At 42.4% G+C, this 16,672-nt stretch overlaps 1 long non-coding RNA gene across 1 annotated transcript in view; it reads left to right on the top strand.

The window, feature by feature from the left end:
• Window positions 1-15,617, top strand: part of LOC310685422 — a 29,113-nt gene extending 13,496 nt beyond the window's left edge. The window contains exons 2-3 of the long non-coding RNA XR_014515231.1: window positions 11,036-11,116; window positions 11,867-15,617. This is a non-coding gene — a long non-coding RNA (uncharacterized lncRNA). The remainder of the gene's footprint in view (window positions 1-11,035; window positions 11,117-11,866) is intronic.
• Window positions 15,618-16,672: the final 1,055 nt, after the last annotated feature.

Below are 16,672 nucleotides of genomic sequence, written 5' to 3'. Positions count from 1 at the left end.
AAGGCTGAGACACAAAAGCATCAGATGTGCTAGTTGCTGTTTTCACCAATGAAATTGGGAGATGCTAAATGTTGTCAGTCTCCTCACTCCATTTTCCAATTCCTTTATCTATTTATTTAATTTTTGTTGAATTCGTTTAATTATCTGTCATCCCTCATTTACTATGCTGCATTCTAAATTTATTTATTTTTTAAATCAGAATTCAATACATTTCCAGTATTTATAAGTACATTCAGGACATGGGATTACTTTTGAAAATTAAATGCAACATATGGATTATAAATGAGCATGGAGCCCAAGAACTCCAAAACTGAGTTATGCTACCACCAGACTCCTTATCTCTTTGACTTTCAGGGGAGGGCAATTCTCAAGGTTATGAGTAATTAGTGTTAGGAATGGAGATAAGGGAGCACCTGGGAAGCAGAAACAAGGAAAAGGTCAGAAGTCAGAGCTCTGCCCACTGAGGCTCTCATGTAGGAGCACCTACCAGGACTGTGAACTCCCAGACTGTTGCTGAAAGCAAATCCCTAGACTCACATGAGCTCAGAGACACCATGTTCCTTAATTCTGTGTTGTCCACCTCACCCTCCCAACCACTACCTTGATTGTCGAGCATAGGGTCGTAGATCTGTGGAGAGGACTCAGGGGGACAGCCATGTTGAGCTATATTATCTCCTTTAACATGAATAAATCTCTAGTTACTAGGAATGCTGCCCCGGCTTTTTGGAACGGTATCCCTGTTAAGATAGAAAAAGTGCCCACAACCCATATTTTCCAAAACCAATCCTGTTTCAACAAGCTGGATGTTTGTGTTAGGTGTCCATTTTGTATTGCTTTTAAATCTACCTTTAGCTGTTCTATGATATGTTTGTACATTGCCTTGGGACACATTTAAATGGATGTATTATTAATAATGATAATAATGTGGCGTGGGTGTTTGCTCAGCTGTTTCTGTCTTGCTTTTTTCTTGAGCCTTGTGTGTTTACGCTTCTTCGGCAGTCAGCTTTTCCCTGATGCAAAGATGTCTGAAAAGATGTCTGATGATAGCATCCATGTCTGAAGCTAACTCGTGCTTAGAGATTAATTATTCAAAATGACGGATGCTTTAAACTGGTGTGATCAATAGTGTTATCATAATACACAGTAAAGGACGAGTCATCGCTGAGCTAGAATGCGGGAATTGGTTTTTAATTTGTTATCAAGGAAATTAAAACAAGCCAAAAATGAACATAAAACACATCCAGCAGAGCCAGGAGACATCAATCGCTATTGCCTTCAATTTCTCCTGCTTCACCCAGGTGATGTTTAGCTTTCTGCTCTTAATTACAATTTTTCATGTTATAAATGCAGTAGTGACCTGGGTGTGACAGCAACATAAAGAACTCCAAGCTGATCCTCGCAGAAAGGGTATTTTGATCTTATTGCCCCCAGAGAGTTCACAAGGAAACTGCTGCCTTTTCCAATGAAGATTGATAACTACTAATGAAAAGCAGAAGGGGGCACCTTTGTCATTACAGTCCCTGTAAGCAAAGCCAACTAATAGAATAGCGGTTCTGACTGTCACTGGCAGTGGTAGCCTTGGCAGAGCATGGGCAGAGGATGTCCCAAGCTATATTAATTCCTATTGGCAGCAATTTTGAAATGGTATACCTCCACTGACTACTCCCTGAAGAACAGTTCCCTGCAGACTTCAGAAATATTGCTTGCTGTCAAAACAAAGGGACAGAGGAGATGCTGTCATTATGCCTCAAGAAGCATTTCCCATTTACTTTAAGCACTTCTGCTGCTAGGAGAACCAAGCTAGCTATATATCAAAGGATAATGTAGACTTGAGGAGTATGGTCTGGCTGATCAGAAGTCATAGAGCTGGTCTCCAGTTTAAATGGTAAAGAAGAAGAGCTACTGAATGTCAGTCACTGGGGAACAACAATGGAAGAGGGCTATTTCAGGCTTCCCCAGAGCTGACCCTACTATTAGACATGGTGAGGCAGCTGTCTCGGGTGGCAGATGAGGCGAGTGGAGGCAAGGTGTTGGAGGACAGAGCTCTGCTATCCTGTCACCAGGGATGTCTAAATGTCTTCTGTACATGCATTGAGGAAGGGCACCATCTTATCCTTCGCCTTAGGTAGCCCTGGGATTCCCATTGACATCTAGTTGGCCACTGTGGGAAACAGGATGCTAGACTTCATAGGCTTTTAGTCTGATCTGGCAAGGATCTTTTTATGTTCCTTATCTCCTCCCATCCATCCAAGACACAGCAACGCATGTGAGATAGACATTCCATGCAGAGTCCCAAATATGCAATGGACAGAACTGTGGGACCATTCTCTACCTTTTTTTTTTTTTTTTTTTTTTTTTTTGAGGAGGAGGAATTGCACAAGTATAACAGACCTGCAATGGAAACTAAAAACGACCTTGGATATGGTAAAAAGCCTAAACCATTTGACTACTGTACTTCATTTTGTTCTACATCCCATCAATATTAATGTGTGATTTCACCAAAAAAAAAAAAAAAAGTGCTCTATTAATTAGTTTTCTTCACCTTCATTCTTATAAGTGCATTTGTCATTTAGAGAACATTGTTATGCTGTGTCTCATTCACTACGTTTATGTATACCAAATCACTCAGAAATAACGTGTTTTTTGGGGGGGGAGGCAAAATCGTATGACACAGCAGCAGTGAGGTTAATGGAACTCTCTGTTACAATTTCATTATCATCTGTCACTCTAAAAAAAAAATCAAACTTTATCTCAATGTCTTTTTAGTTTTGGCAAATCCCAAGGTAATCATCATTCAATGTTTTATTAATAAGACTGGCAATGGAGGTGATGAGAATTACCCAGCCATGATAGGCAGAGCTTAACATTCCTGCCTACTATAAGACAGTTGCAAAGGGAAGAGGAGAGCTCTGATAAGTGTCTGGACCACCACATTTCAAAGAGGTACCTGAAGCCATACAGTGGTACCTCGGGTTACAAACACCTCAGGTTACAAACGCTTCAGGTTACAGACTCTGCTAACCTCAGGTTAAGAACTTTACCTCAGGATGAGAACAGAAATTGTGTGGCGGTGGCGCAACAGAAGTGGGAGGCCCCATTAGCTAAAGTGGTGCTTCTGGTTAAGAACCGTTTCAGGTTAAGAATGGACCTCCAGAACGAATTAAGTTCATAACCAGAGGTACCACTGTATTTGCAAAGCCACTTACACAACACCTAACAGCACTTCAGTAGATATGGCCAGCTTAATACATTGGAGAGAGGGGGGCTATTGTCCTAGGATGGTGACACCCAGAATGCACCCAAAGCTTGATTTTTTAGAAAGGAAGTTGGGAAGCAAAAAACAAACAAACTTTCCTACAGGCAGTCTCTTAGTTCACAACTGAAGTTTGGAAGGAGCAAATCGAGCCAAAGGCTGAAAAACACTGAAAATGCTGGGGGGGGGGGGGAATATGTGGCCCTCCAGATGGTGTTGGCCTCTGACTCCCATCAGCCCCAGCCAGAGTGGCCAATGGTCAAGGATGATGGGAGGTGTAATCCAACAACATCTAGAGGGCACCAAGTTTGCCCATTGTTGCCGTCAGTAAAATAACTAAGCAGAACATGTGCCTATAATACGTCAGTATACTTATTTTAAGAACAATTTTGATTCTACTTACAAGCTGCCCTGTACTTTGTCATTCTGAAGAGTAGATAGCAGGCTTGAACTTCACATGCTGCACTGTCAGAAAATATACTGCTTTAACCAAATCTGAGCTCTAAAGTTTCTATAGGAGAAGTCACATTTGTACCCCTCTCTTCCCCCAGTGAGCTTTGAGGCATGTATTAACAGCCCCCAATATTAACAGCCCCGTGACACAGGCTAGATTTAGAAATAGTTATTAGTTCAAAGTCACCCAGTGAACTTCATGCATGAGAGGTGATTTGAACCCAGGCCTTATCAGTTCCTGACTAGTATTTAAGTCACTGTAGCAAAGTGGCTCTCCTCCAGCTGTTGTTCAACACAGTTCTAAGAACTCCTACTGTTTTGTGCTTCTTTTAAAATGTGCAACATGTTTTCTTCCCTCTAACCTATTTGCAGATGTCACTTTAAACATTATTTTCCAAGGTTTTATTTTTCCATAGAAAACAGATGTCTGCAATTATCTCTGCTTTGACCTCTGAGACTTATCAAAGTCAAATAGGCAATCATCCAATCAGATGAGCTATCATTACCAGAAGAAAAGTAATTATAATCTGAATATGTTTGAACATGATTATTATAAGTCTAAACTGTTGTACTTCTGATTGGGATTGAACTGAAGAAATTATCATTTTATAATTCAAATGATATAACTTCATTTGTTTTTGTAATTTTGAAGAGTAGAGAGCAGAATGATTTAATAATGTAATCCTTTAACTAGGAACAAAGCATGCAGTGATATCTCTAAAGCCACAGAAAGATGTCTTAATTAAAGAAAAGAGCTAAAATCAGACAAACCGCAAAATGAGTGAATGGGGTTTCTGGAAACAATGGGAACACCAAGTACAGAACATGTCCCCCTTCTTCAGATTATCCAGCGACAGCTGAAGCAGTGACGTAGGCAAAGGTTTGGATAAACAGGAGTTCTAGTTTCATAGGTTCCATGAGTAGCAAAGATGGCCACTGTATAATCTGGTAGTCTATTCTATTTACATGCTTCTGTCAGGGCATCCGAACTAAACACCCAGTGGCATATGAAGGTCAGCCTTCGTCAACCTGGTATCATCAAGGTATTTATTTTTTTTAACTCTAGGCCAGTCTTTACCAATCTGATGCCTCCAAATGTTTTGGACTACAACTCCCATCAGCCCCAGTTGGCACACTCATGCTGATTGGAGTTGTAGTCTAAAATATCTGGCAGGCACGTGTTTGGCAAAGACTGCTCTACAGCATGGAGCTTGCGGGCTGAAAGCAGTGGGGCGGGGGGCGGAATTCAGTTTAGGAGTAAGCATCTTAGAGGCCACCAAGATCCACTTGTGTGAGATCACATTAATCACCTCGTCATCCCAGTAATGGTTGGATATGTTTCTAGAGCCTCATCATTTAGGAAGGGAATGTAAGGAGTCTTTTTCAGCTGAAGGGCTGCTGTTCGTTTGCATAACCTTCCAGGGGCCACATGCCGGTAGTGAGTGAGGCCAGAGACAAAATGAATGGAACAATATAAATGTTACCTCTGTGCGGTGGGTTACTTTTACACATACTCCTACAGTGCTCTCTATTCTCCTTCCAAGGAAGTGAGAAGCATGATCAAGGACAAATTCCAGCCAGCCAGAAAGACTGGATGAGGAAGGGCTCAGAAGGGTGCATGGCCTATGGAGGGTCCCAAGAGTAAGATAAAGAGACCTGGAGGTATTTGGCCCTTGGGCCTGGGGTATTAATGTGCATTTTCAGATGTTCCATCACTGTCACCGCCAATTCTCCTCAACTCCCTCACCAAAGCATCTTAACATAGGTTGCAATGCAGGCAAAGTAACAGTATTTTTAGGTCTAAATGATTTCAGTGGGAGAATTAAGCATATCCTTAAATATTTTCCATTGAATTTGGTGTTGTTGAGAAGTGCCCTTTTGTATAGGTCTGTATCAGACCATCAGCATAGTGGAACCACAATTAAGTCAACCTTATGATCATATTATTCAGAACTTTATTCCAGAGATCAATCTATTGCCCATGCTCTTAATGATAGTTGTGAGCTTCAGATTTTACATACTCAAGCCTACTCCAGGGACCATATGGAACAGATTTTGCAGCAGCATCCTTTTGACCACAGTGCTAAGAGGGCAGGGAATACAAAGGTGGCTCTACTGTCATATCCAATACAGGCTTGAGCTGACAAGGCAGAGGGAAGATGGCAGGGAAAGTAGTGAATAGCACCAGCATTTTTTCTCTGCACTAAAGGCAGTGCTGTATCCCTGACCCCATCCCCACCCCCGCTGCCTGCATATCAGGGATATTCCAGGTATCCACCCTGAAGTCTCAGGTTTCATGTTTATTTTTTATTTTAAAGTAAGTTTTTCTTCTTTTTAAAAACTTGTGCTGATAAAAGCAAAAAGATGCAAATAGGATTCTGCCCAGTAGTCGACTAAGAAGCATCTCATCTTGCCTTCCAGAGTTCTGGGTACAGAGACACCAGAACAAATGGCAAGCACTAAACTATCCTTTTCATGTTTATCAAAATGTAATTTGGTACGGTTAATATTTAGTGCAATTAAACGACTTTGAACATATTGACAGAGGCATACCTTGGGCTACCTTGTGCACTAGGCAAGGAGCTGTATCGGTGCTCCCACACACATGAGGAGCTGTATCAGTGCCCCACCCCATCACTTGCTCCCTTGACAATGAGATATATTGGTGCATCCCCCCCCCCCCCCAAAGCAGCAAAGTGGCCCAGGGAGCATGTGAATGGGCAGGCAGTCTCCTAGCCACTTCAAACCAGAGTGGAGAGGTGTAGTTTTTGCATACCCACCCAGGCCTATGCCATTGGTGGGGACCAACCTGGGCAACCCCTACATACAAATATTGGTCAGGTCATGGAACACAGACATCATTGGCTCCTGACAGAACCATCAGTGGTTCTGATTGGCTCTGGTTGAGGTGCCGCCCCCACCTTCTGTAGGGCTCTGTATGACCAGAAGTGAGAAAGTTCAGGCCACAGAGTTTGTGCTGTTAGCTGCCTCAGAGGGCTCCATCACTCTATATTAAGCAGTATCTCATTTGTTTGTTTTAGTATTTTAAAACTGCAGACTGCCTTGAGTGCCTTGGCAGAAAGGCGGTATATAAATGCAGCAAGTAAACAAACAAACAAAGCCATGAAAGGTCACAATTCTTAAAGTTCTGACCATTCTTCATTCATGTCACACACACCAGACTCTTCCTGCCCTTAAGGCCCCTCCCCAGGTTTGACTAAAGGGATCCACCAAGTTATTGTGCTTACATGACAGTAGTGTGGACAATAGCATGTGCTAGTGTAGCAGAGTAATTAGAATGCAATTGGGGAGCACTTCAGAGTAGATGAGCAGATAAGTCCTCCATTTCCTAATGCCTGCTAATTTGGTGGAGCTGCTTGCAAGTTTTCAAGCCAGAATGAAGACTCATCATCTTTGACAACTGATAACTCACCAATAATGATTTAATATGTAGTAAATAAAAATTTTATTTGTAGATTCAGGTAGGTAGCCGTGTTGGTCTGATGCAGTCGAAATAAATTTAAAAAAATTGTCCAGTAGCACCTTAGAGACCAACTACTGTGTATCTGAAGAAGTGTGCATGCACACGAAAGCTTATACCCAGAACAAACTTAGTTGGTCTCTAAGGTGCTACTGGACAATTTTTGAATTTTATTTGTTTGAATTTTTGAATTTTATCTGTAGCGATGGACTAACCACAACAACTTCTTGTTCAATGTGAAAGGTCAAAAAATGAGTCAGGTAACCCACTTTTCAAAGCATGCTCATAAATCTCTTCCATTCCAACATATCTCATCATTTTCTGCTTAAGAAATTCAGCTTTATGATTTAATTAACCTTTGGTTATTAAAGAGAACCAGTATAGGATGTTTCTTGTGGGCTGTGTGAAAAAATAAATTTAATATCACCAAGAGGTCAAGATTCAGACCACACTTTGGTCAGAAAAACAGCAATAGTGCTTCATTATTCACCTCAATTTGAAATTACTATGGCTTCATTTTCACTGGGATGGTAAACTTATGTCTGGGCTGTGCCACTGTAGATTGCAAGAAGCGGCTTGTATCATTTATTACTCCGAACATGCAAACAAACAAATCCCTCCATATAGAAAGCTAGATTCTAGGCCAGCCTTTCCCTGACATACTAATTTATTTTTATTGATTGATTTATTATTTAATTTCTATACTGCTTAATATATTTAAAATATCTAAGTGGTGTAAAAAAAAAAAAAAAAGGAAGCAACAACAGACAACTGTTGTATTTTTGTATGAAGGAAGTAATGTGAGCCGCCTCCTGCTATGGTATTGTCCAGACACAAGTTTGTTACCTCAGTGAGAAACAAACTTATTTCTTGTTAGTGTAAATAATTCACTCAATTGTTTGGAGTCAATATAATTCACATCCTTGTATTTTCTGAGCTACAACAACATAAACATACTAATTCTAAGCCAGGGATTGCCAGTGTGGTGCTATCTGGGCATTGTTGAGCTCCAGTTCCCAACTGTAGAGTCAGAAGGGACCACGAGGGTCATCTAGTCCAACCCCTTGCAATGCAGGAATTTTTTTGCCCAGTATGAGAATTGAACCCACAACCCTGAGATTAAGAATCTCACGCTCTGCCAACTGAGCTATGCCATACACATTGGCTACCCTTGATCTAAGCTCTTTGGCGTGTATCACATTAAGTCACACTCTGATTAGACTCATTGAGATCTATGAGCATAAGTTGGCCATTGCTAACTTGTCCATACATTTCTGTAGATCTACTCTATGAATTAATGGGATACAGCCCCATGATTCTGGTTGCATTTCCCTTATGTATTTATTCATTAAAATGGTATGTTCTTCTTTTTGAACATACCTTCAAAGTAGCTGCTGAGTTGTGACATAATAACATTACAATCAATATAAAACAATCCTGCTTGAATCAGGTTTCTCACAAGCATCTGGTTGGCCAGCTCCTGAGAACAGGATGCTGGACTAGACGAGCCAGTGGCTTGATCCAGCAGGCTCTGCTCATGTTCATCAGTCAAATGCCACTTGTACTCTGAGTTTACTATCTGAAACTGCTTTAGTTCAAGAGCTCCAGGACACTACAAATTTAGAGCATTTAGAGCATTAGAGCATTTCAGTTTCCCTTAGCAACAAGAAGAAATAAACAATGCAAAGCAATGTAGGATCCCAGTTTGGGAAAGACCAGCTGGGAGATATGGAAACTTCCTGCAGCCATAACTGCTATGGAAATACTTTTAAGTTGAGCAGGAACCTTGGCAAATTAAGGGATTGTCTAGGCTAGGGTATGATCACGTTTATCCTGTTTGGGTTTGCTTTTTCTCCAAAGGGAGTAATTTAGGTTTCTGTAATTTGGGGGCATTGCATTTCTTTCTCTGTAACATTTACATGTCTTATACTCTTCCTTTTATCTTTGCAAACTTATTATTTCATAAAAATTGTGATCTCAGATTATTTTAACACTCATGCTTATAGCTTTAACCTCCCACTACTTAAGGAGGTTTCAGAAAGGCCCTAGCCAACTTCTAGAGGCTGTTTGATCTAGTATATAAAATTTAAATCTGGTTAGCTTGTGCAGTTTTCTGATTTTGTGCAACTCTGAAGAATCAAAAGGGAAAAAATGTATATAAGCATAGTTCCTCTGCTCAGGAGCACACCACAATTAGCGACGAGCATAGCCAGAAAACAGATGAAAGCACTGAGGAAGTAGTGGGCATGGAATGGAGAGTTGCAGAAAGTGACAAGTTATTCACCCACCCCAAAACACTGAGACAAATTTTCTGTGACTCCAACTGGAGCAATTTGGAGACTGATTGTCCACAAGCTTATTCAGGCCTGAATTTTACAGGAGATAAGCATCAAGCTTGGTATTGTCCAGGGGTGCCAACCTGAATAAAATATTGGGGGAGCCTAGGAAAGCCCCGCCCAAATAGTCACATGACACAGTACACACACCATTTGAATGGCAATGCCCATCAACTTGGGGGGGGGTCGGTCCCCTCAAATATTTTCTTGGGGGAGTAAAAGACCCCTTGGCCCCCTAGGAGTTGGCTCCTATGGTGTTTTCTGAGGGTAACTGAGGGCGAAAACACAGTAAACTCTGGTGTGGACAAGATGTAAGCCCAGTGAGTAAAACCAGCCTCCCCACTTGTATGTCATCACATTGCATTCCATATTATTTTCCACATCAGAAAGGGATGGCACTGTAATGATGAAAGATATATCTCTGTGTTTTAAAGATGAACACAGTGTGAGTAGAAATTATATTTTATTCATTGGGGTGGGGTGTGGAATCAGGAATGTTTTAAGAAGAAGAATTCTGGAAAAGAAAACTGAGGCGAGTTTGACATACTTTTGCTTTTACTCGGAATTCCGAAGTGAGCTTTTGTACACCTTTCAGATGCCTAGGGGAAAAGCGGGGGTCTTTTGTCCCCTGGAGACCACGATCCACTTAAAATTCACCCAACACGACTAGCTCCTGTAGCCTTGCAGTAATTGTGTTTGGCCAGTAGATGGAGCAGCTGCAGCAGGTAGCAGCAAATCTGTAGGGACACTCCTAAAGCATTCAAAACAACGGAGCAGCCCAGCTCCCTTGACTCCCCCTTTGCTTGTCAGCAGCTGGACGCCTGACAGGGACTGGGGAAAAGAGCAGCATGGGAAGAAGGAAGAGGAATGGCGCTGAGCCAGCGTTCAACACAAAGAACCAGCAGCAGGTTGAGACTTTTTCCTGCACAGTGTGTTTCCTGCTGCTGACAGCCCCAACTCAAGGTGGAGAATGGGGGCCCCTCTGCCTCTTTCAGGGCACAGCTTCAGGATCCTAAAACCTACAGCAGTCAGGATGGTGCCAAAAGGGTGTAAACAAATACGGGTGCATGCTGGTAAGAACAAAGAAAGGCAGAAATTCCAGGGGACCTCCTCAGTCCTTCACTTTTGAGATGGAGGACATAATTCATGCCTAGGACTAGACTTGGATTTGCTTTTTAATGCCCAGGTTCATGGCCCATAGCTCAGTGGTAGAGAGCATCTGCTTTGCATGCCAAAGATCCTGGGATCAATCCCCAGCAGGGCTGGGAGATAACCCAGTCTGGTACATTGGAGAGCCACTGCCAGTCAGTGTTAGACAACCCTGATAATGTAGCTTCCTGTCTTCCTAAGAATGTTTTTAAATGTGTACAGAGTGCCTTCATGCAGGAGCAGACAGTGACTACAGACATCTCCATCACTTACAGAATGAAGGAGAATGGCCTTTTGGAGGGGCACCCCTAGCTGAGCTTTTTTTAGATAACCCCCAAATTGTTGAGCTTTTTCTTCTTCCAGAAACTACTTGCCTAAGATCCAGGAGAAAGTGCCACCTTTCAGAAATCCCTCCTGAACGTCAATTCCACCTTTGAAATCCCGGTAATGTAATGCAGCCTTACTTGAACCTGACATCTTTGAAATTAAGCGCTGTCTGTCTCCACGTTAAATCTATCTTTCCCCTGCCTTTTCAGAATAGACTGAGTATTCAGCAAAGTAACTTTGTGAGAATAGGATATGGAGAAACATGGGGAAGGGCTGTAGGTCAGTGGTGGGGAACTCTGCCTTGCATGCAGAAGGCCCCAAATTGAACCCCAGGCATCTTCAGGTAGGAGATGTCAGGAGAGCTGCTGCCAGTCAGTGTAGAGAACACAGAGCTGAATGGGCCAGTAAAAGTAAAGGGACCCCTGACCATTAGGTCCAGTCGTGACTGACTCTGGGGTTGCGGCGCTCATCTCGCTTTATTGGCTGAGGGAGCCGGCGTACAGCTTCCGGGTCATGTGGCCAGCATGACTAAGCCGCTTCTGACGAACCAGAGCAGCGCACGGAAACGCCGTTTAACTTCCCGCCGGAGCGGTACCTATTTATCTACTTGCACTTTGAGGTGCTTTTGAACTGCTAGTTTGGCAGGAGCAGGGACCGTGCAATGGGAGCTCACCCCGTCGCAGGGATTCGAACTGCCGACCTTATGATAGGCAAGCCCTAGGCTCTGTGGTTTAACCCACAGTGCCATCTGCGTCCCTTGAATGGCCCAGTAGGACTGGCTTCATGTAAGTCAACTTCCCATTTTCCTATGTGCCAACATACTTAGAGTTGCCAACTATATTTCCATTCCGTGTTTTTTTTTTAAAGGTTGTGTATGACAGAACTCGGAAACACAGCTTCATCTGCCAAACTTCAGCTGGTCAACAGCACAGTGCAAGCTGCCTGCCAGACAAAAGTAATAGCAACCTCAAGTGCAGTGACACAAAGGTGCTTTGCAAAATGTTTTTAAATTGCCTATATTGTACTGCAACCAGGAAACACTAAACAGAAATCTAAGTGCCCAGTACCTGGGAATGGGGCTACAGCCCAGTAGGAGAGCATCTGCTTAGCATGAAGAAAGCCTCAATCTCCAGCTTCTCAAGTTAGCGCTGGGCATGTCCTCTGTCTGAAACCCCCAGGAACCATACTGCCAGTCAGTGTAGGCAATACTGAGCTCAATGGGTTAATGAATCCTGTTCCTAACACACAGAGGAGGAATTATGTGCAGCAACTGTCACAGCACAATCCTAACCATGCTACTCAGAAGTCAGACCTACTGTATTCAGAGAGCCTTACTTCCAGGTAAGTGGGGATGGGATTACAACCTAACATCTGTTCTTAGATGATTCATTTATAGCAACACATTGCAAATACTCTTCCAGTCTAGTTCACATGGGATGGGAGACGTTAAAAGAAGAATCAAGTTAGGAAACTTTGCTATGAGCAGAAAAAGTCACAGGCCATAGCTGGGTGGAAGAGAACCATTATAAAATGTGAGACTCTGAATTAAGATTCCATCTCACATTTGACAGAACACAAATTCAATCTTACTCCTTTTTACAATGAATGTAATATTGCATCAGAATAAATACAGTGGCTTATGAGTCTCTTACAAAGTGCGCTATTGCTACCAGGTACACTTCCAAAATTAAAAAAGGGGGCGGGGACTTACTTTGTCTGACCTAGTTCAGTCCCCATCATCCCCATCCATTTATAATCCTTGGACTCCCAGTATCTTCAACATGGTACCTATTTTACAGTGTATAAAATTTACACCATCAAGCAAAATCCCAGTCTATATCTACAGGACTCTGAATCTCCTTTTAAATAAGACATTAGTAAGCATCACATCAGAAAGCCTTCCATTAATTCTGCTTTGGATCTCCTGTCTTACAGAGCCAGTGATTGAATTCTCTACCCCCGCAGGAAAAATTAAAATATGGCAGATAATATTGTCTTCTCTCAGTGATTCTGTTTTCTGCTGAGACTATCATAAGGAGTGCTACAACACAGAGGAAAATAACACAACACTTCATATAATGTCTAGTTGCCCAAAGTCCATTGCAGCCAAGAAACGGTTCATGACCTCAGGGCATTTTTTGTCAACAATTGTCATGGCCGTTACAGGTGTGACATGGGAGGGGGGTATTTTTTTTATTTTATTTTTTGCTTCTGCTCACCTCTAGAGGCTGGGAAGAAGTTAGGCAATTCTGTCCATGGTGAGGTTAATGGGTCCTACTGTCAAATTAGCACCAATTGTGGCTGTTCATAATGCTTGCAAAACCTGCAATGTGCAGCTTGCGCCAAGTAATGGTGGAACTGGTGGCCCTGTAGATGCAGTTTGTCTACCACTCTCATCATCCCTGTTCATTGGCCATGCAGGCTGGGGCTGATGGGAGTTGGGAGTCCAGGGCCGCGGGTTCCCTATAGCCACACTAACTCCTATTATCTATGGGTGCATGCATTTGCTGTCCCATAGGTCAATTACTAGGGCCAGAGGAAGGAAACCACAAACAGGAAAAGTTAAACAGCATCCCACTGGCCCTAAAACAGAACCCCCAGCACAAGGGATCAATTCTCCAATTTCCTTGCCCTAGTTAATCTTGTTAAGTGTTGCAGTGCAAGAGAATGATCCTGGCATGCTGGGGGAGAAGGGGTTTTGCTCCTTGCTCTGAAAATTCTCCACCTCTGCTATAGAAATGCACTCACTCTATCATAGGCCTGCTGTAAGAATTTCCGTGCCGAGTCAGGCTCCTAGTCCATCTCGCTCAGTCTTCTGCGCCTGCCCATAAAGAGCCAGGCAGGCAAGCCAACAAGCCGGAAGGGCATCGTCATAATATCTTCCACCTGCTGCTTATTCCCCAGTGCCTGGTAGTCCAAAGTATAATGCCACTGAGCAGGAAGCTTGCAGAAACAGTGCCAACAGCAAGGAGGCTGAGTGCTTATGTTGGTTACAGCAGAGTCACCCTGACTTGGCAGCAAGTGCCGCAGAAGGAGCTTGTGCTGCCTGTGTTTTAAGCAAGCCAGGCAAAGCCAGGAGACCAAAGGCAGATTCCGGAGTGGTGGCAGAACCGCCTTGTCCACTTAACACCTCTGTTGGTACAGCAAACACTGGGAGTCACTGCTCTTGTTTACTGAAATATTGAGAGGGCTTCCTGCAGCTTATCCACTGTAGCAAAGCCCGGAATGGGGAGGAGGGACGGGTGGGGGGTGGCTTTCAGTCTCTGGGCATGAAGATTCTGTTTGGATTGCTCTCAGACAACCCTTAACAGCTGGTTATAATTATGTGCTGCAGCTTCAGAGGAAGTCGCTGGCTGTGGGGAGTGTGCAGCGCTTGGCTGCAGATCAGCTGCTCTTAAGGGTACAGCTGAGAGATGGAGACTCGGAACAGTGGCACTGAGTGGAGGGGAGGGGGGAAGCCTAATTATCTGCCACTTGAGAGCAGGGCTCCCTTGTCGAGTCATTACATGTTGGTGAGAGTCCCTCAGCATACATATATCCTAAACGATGTTCGAATGAAGGAAGGGCCGGGTTTGGCTGCCAGGAATCTGTACCATAGAGGATTGAAACTTTTATAAAGAACAGAATCATCTGCTTCTATCTGAGAGTTTTGTTTTATTTTTCTAGCCTGTGATTTGATTTAAAGCTTTTGGAAGAAGGGAGAAAATACCCTAGTAGGGAGATGATGTTGGAATAGTGACTTCTGGCCTTAATGTTTCAAACTGCACATCTATGAACAGAGCTCATGAAAATGCAGCTCTTTTGATTCTCACCAAGGTTCCTAAATACTTTCCTGCACTTAATTTTTCCTTAGGTTTATCTCCCCACCGCCCACTCCCTCACTATCCCACTCTGTGTTTCACACTGAATTGTTGGAAGGTGCAATCCTATACCTTTATGCCTGGGAATAAATTCTACTGAACATAATGGGGCTTACTTCTGAGTAAATGTGTGTAGGATTGCACAATAAATCTCTGAAGCAAGATTTTAAATAGTTTGGCCCACTTGTCCAAGATCATTTTAAAACCAGGCATTATTGGTAACTCTTAAAATTCTATTGACACTCTGTTTTATATTGCAAATTGGATGGAAGATAAGAGTGTTATACACAGCTCTAGTTTCGAATGACACAATCCTATATGTGTCTACTGAAAAGAAAGCTTTGTTGAATTCTACAGGACTTACTCCCAGGTAAGTGTGCACAGAACTTCACACTAATTGCACAAGCCTAACTATGTCTACACAGAAAGGGGTGTACTCCTGGGTAAGTGAGGTTAGGACTGCAGCCTAAATCTCTACAAATCAGTATATCCAGTAGAAGTGATTAGTGAATCATTTATGTAGTTCCTAGGGTTGATCATGCAACAAGAATTCTGTTAATAAAGAATGTAACTAAACTGTACTACAGAGGCATACTGTTTCTTAAATTGCTTTCTAAAAGTTTTATTGTAATAACAATGAAATATGTTTTTGATTATGCAATAAATTAATAATGCTGTATGTTAACATTCCAGGTAACATTGAACATTTTTAAACAGTTGCTTATAAAATAAAATGTAATATACATTTTCCTGTGGAATTAAATGGTATTTAATGAGTTTTATTCATGGAAGACAACAGTTGTGCTTGCACATCATTGTAAACAATAGTTATTTATTTTCTGTGAATATGCAGGTGGCATCCACTTTGCTCCTTCCCAGCTTGACCAGGAGCAACAAACCACAATACCTGGCTTAGTTACAACGTACATGGAATTTGGAGCCCAGCTGTTTTCATATCATTGTCTGCTTCACTAAGTTATTTGCTTTTTAGCTATGTAGTTTGAGATGTTTTAATCACAGATTTGTAATGGGTGTATTTTACTGTGTTCTGAACTGCCAATAATAATTATGTAATTTAAGTGTTACTTGTGAATCAGGGATCATGGTTTGTTTCTCTCAAACAAACCATGATCGGTAAGCCCAATAACAAACCTTGTTTCCACAGTGGCCTGGTTTGCATAGCACAGCAAGTAAAAATATGGCTTCCCAGGACTGTGCAAAGGATGGACTCCTGGAGAGTATCTTCTAGTCACTTTGCTCCTCCCCAGTCCTTTTTGCTCCCACATTGTACTGAACTAAGTCAAATTCTTGCTGTGTTATCCAAACCGAGTGCCAGTGTGGTGTAGTGGTTAAGAGCGGTAGACTCGTAATCTGGGGGACCGGGTTCACGTCTCTGCTCCTCCACATGCAGCTGCTGGGTGACCTTGGGCTAGTCACACTTCTCTGAAGTCTCTCAGCCTCATTCACCTCAGAGTGTTTGTTGTGGGGGTGGAAGGGAAAGGAGACTGCTAGCATCTTTGAGACTTCTTCGGGTAGTGATAAAGCGGGATATCACATTCAAACTCTTCTTCTTCATGGTTAAGCACTGTCCTCACTGGCCATGTGATCATCTCATGCATGGTAAGTCATGTTATATGCTTTATGATTTACCATTATGAGCAAATCTGGCCATATTCTCCATTGCAACCACTTACAAATCCAGTTATGATTGAATTTATTTAATAACCTAGTAATCTCTGTTAACAAAGTGTTCAACTTAGTTGGTCTCTAAGGTGCTACTGGAAGAATTTTTTTATTTTGTTTCAAAATGTAA

The sequence above is a fragment of the Podarcis tiliguerta genome (genome assembly GCF_965153285.1).
Source record: "Podarcis tiliguerta genome assembly, chromosome: 9".
Classification (NCBI taxonomy): domain Eukaryota; kingdom Metazoa; phylum Chordata; class Lepidosauria; order Squamata; family Lacertidae; genus Podarcis; species Podarcis tiliguerta.
The sequence above is the reverse complement of the archived record's forward strand: the minus strand, read 5'-3'. Positions and strand labels throughout refer to the sequence as shown.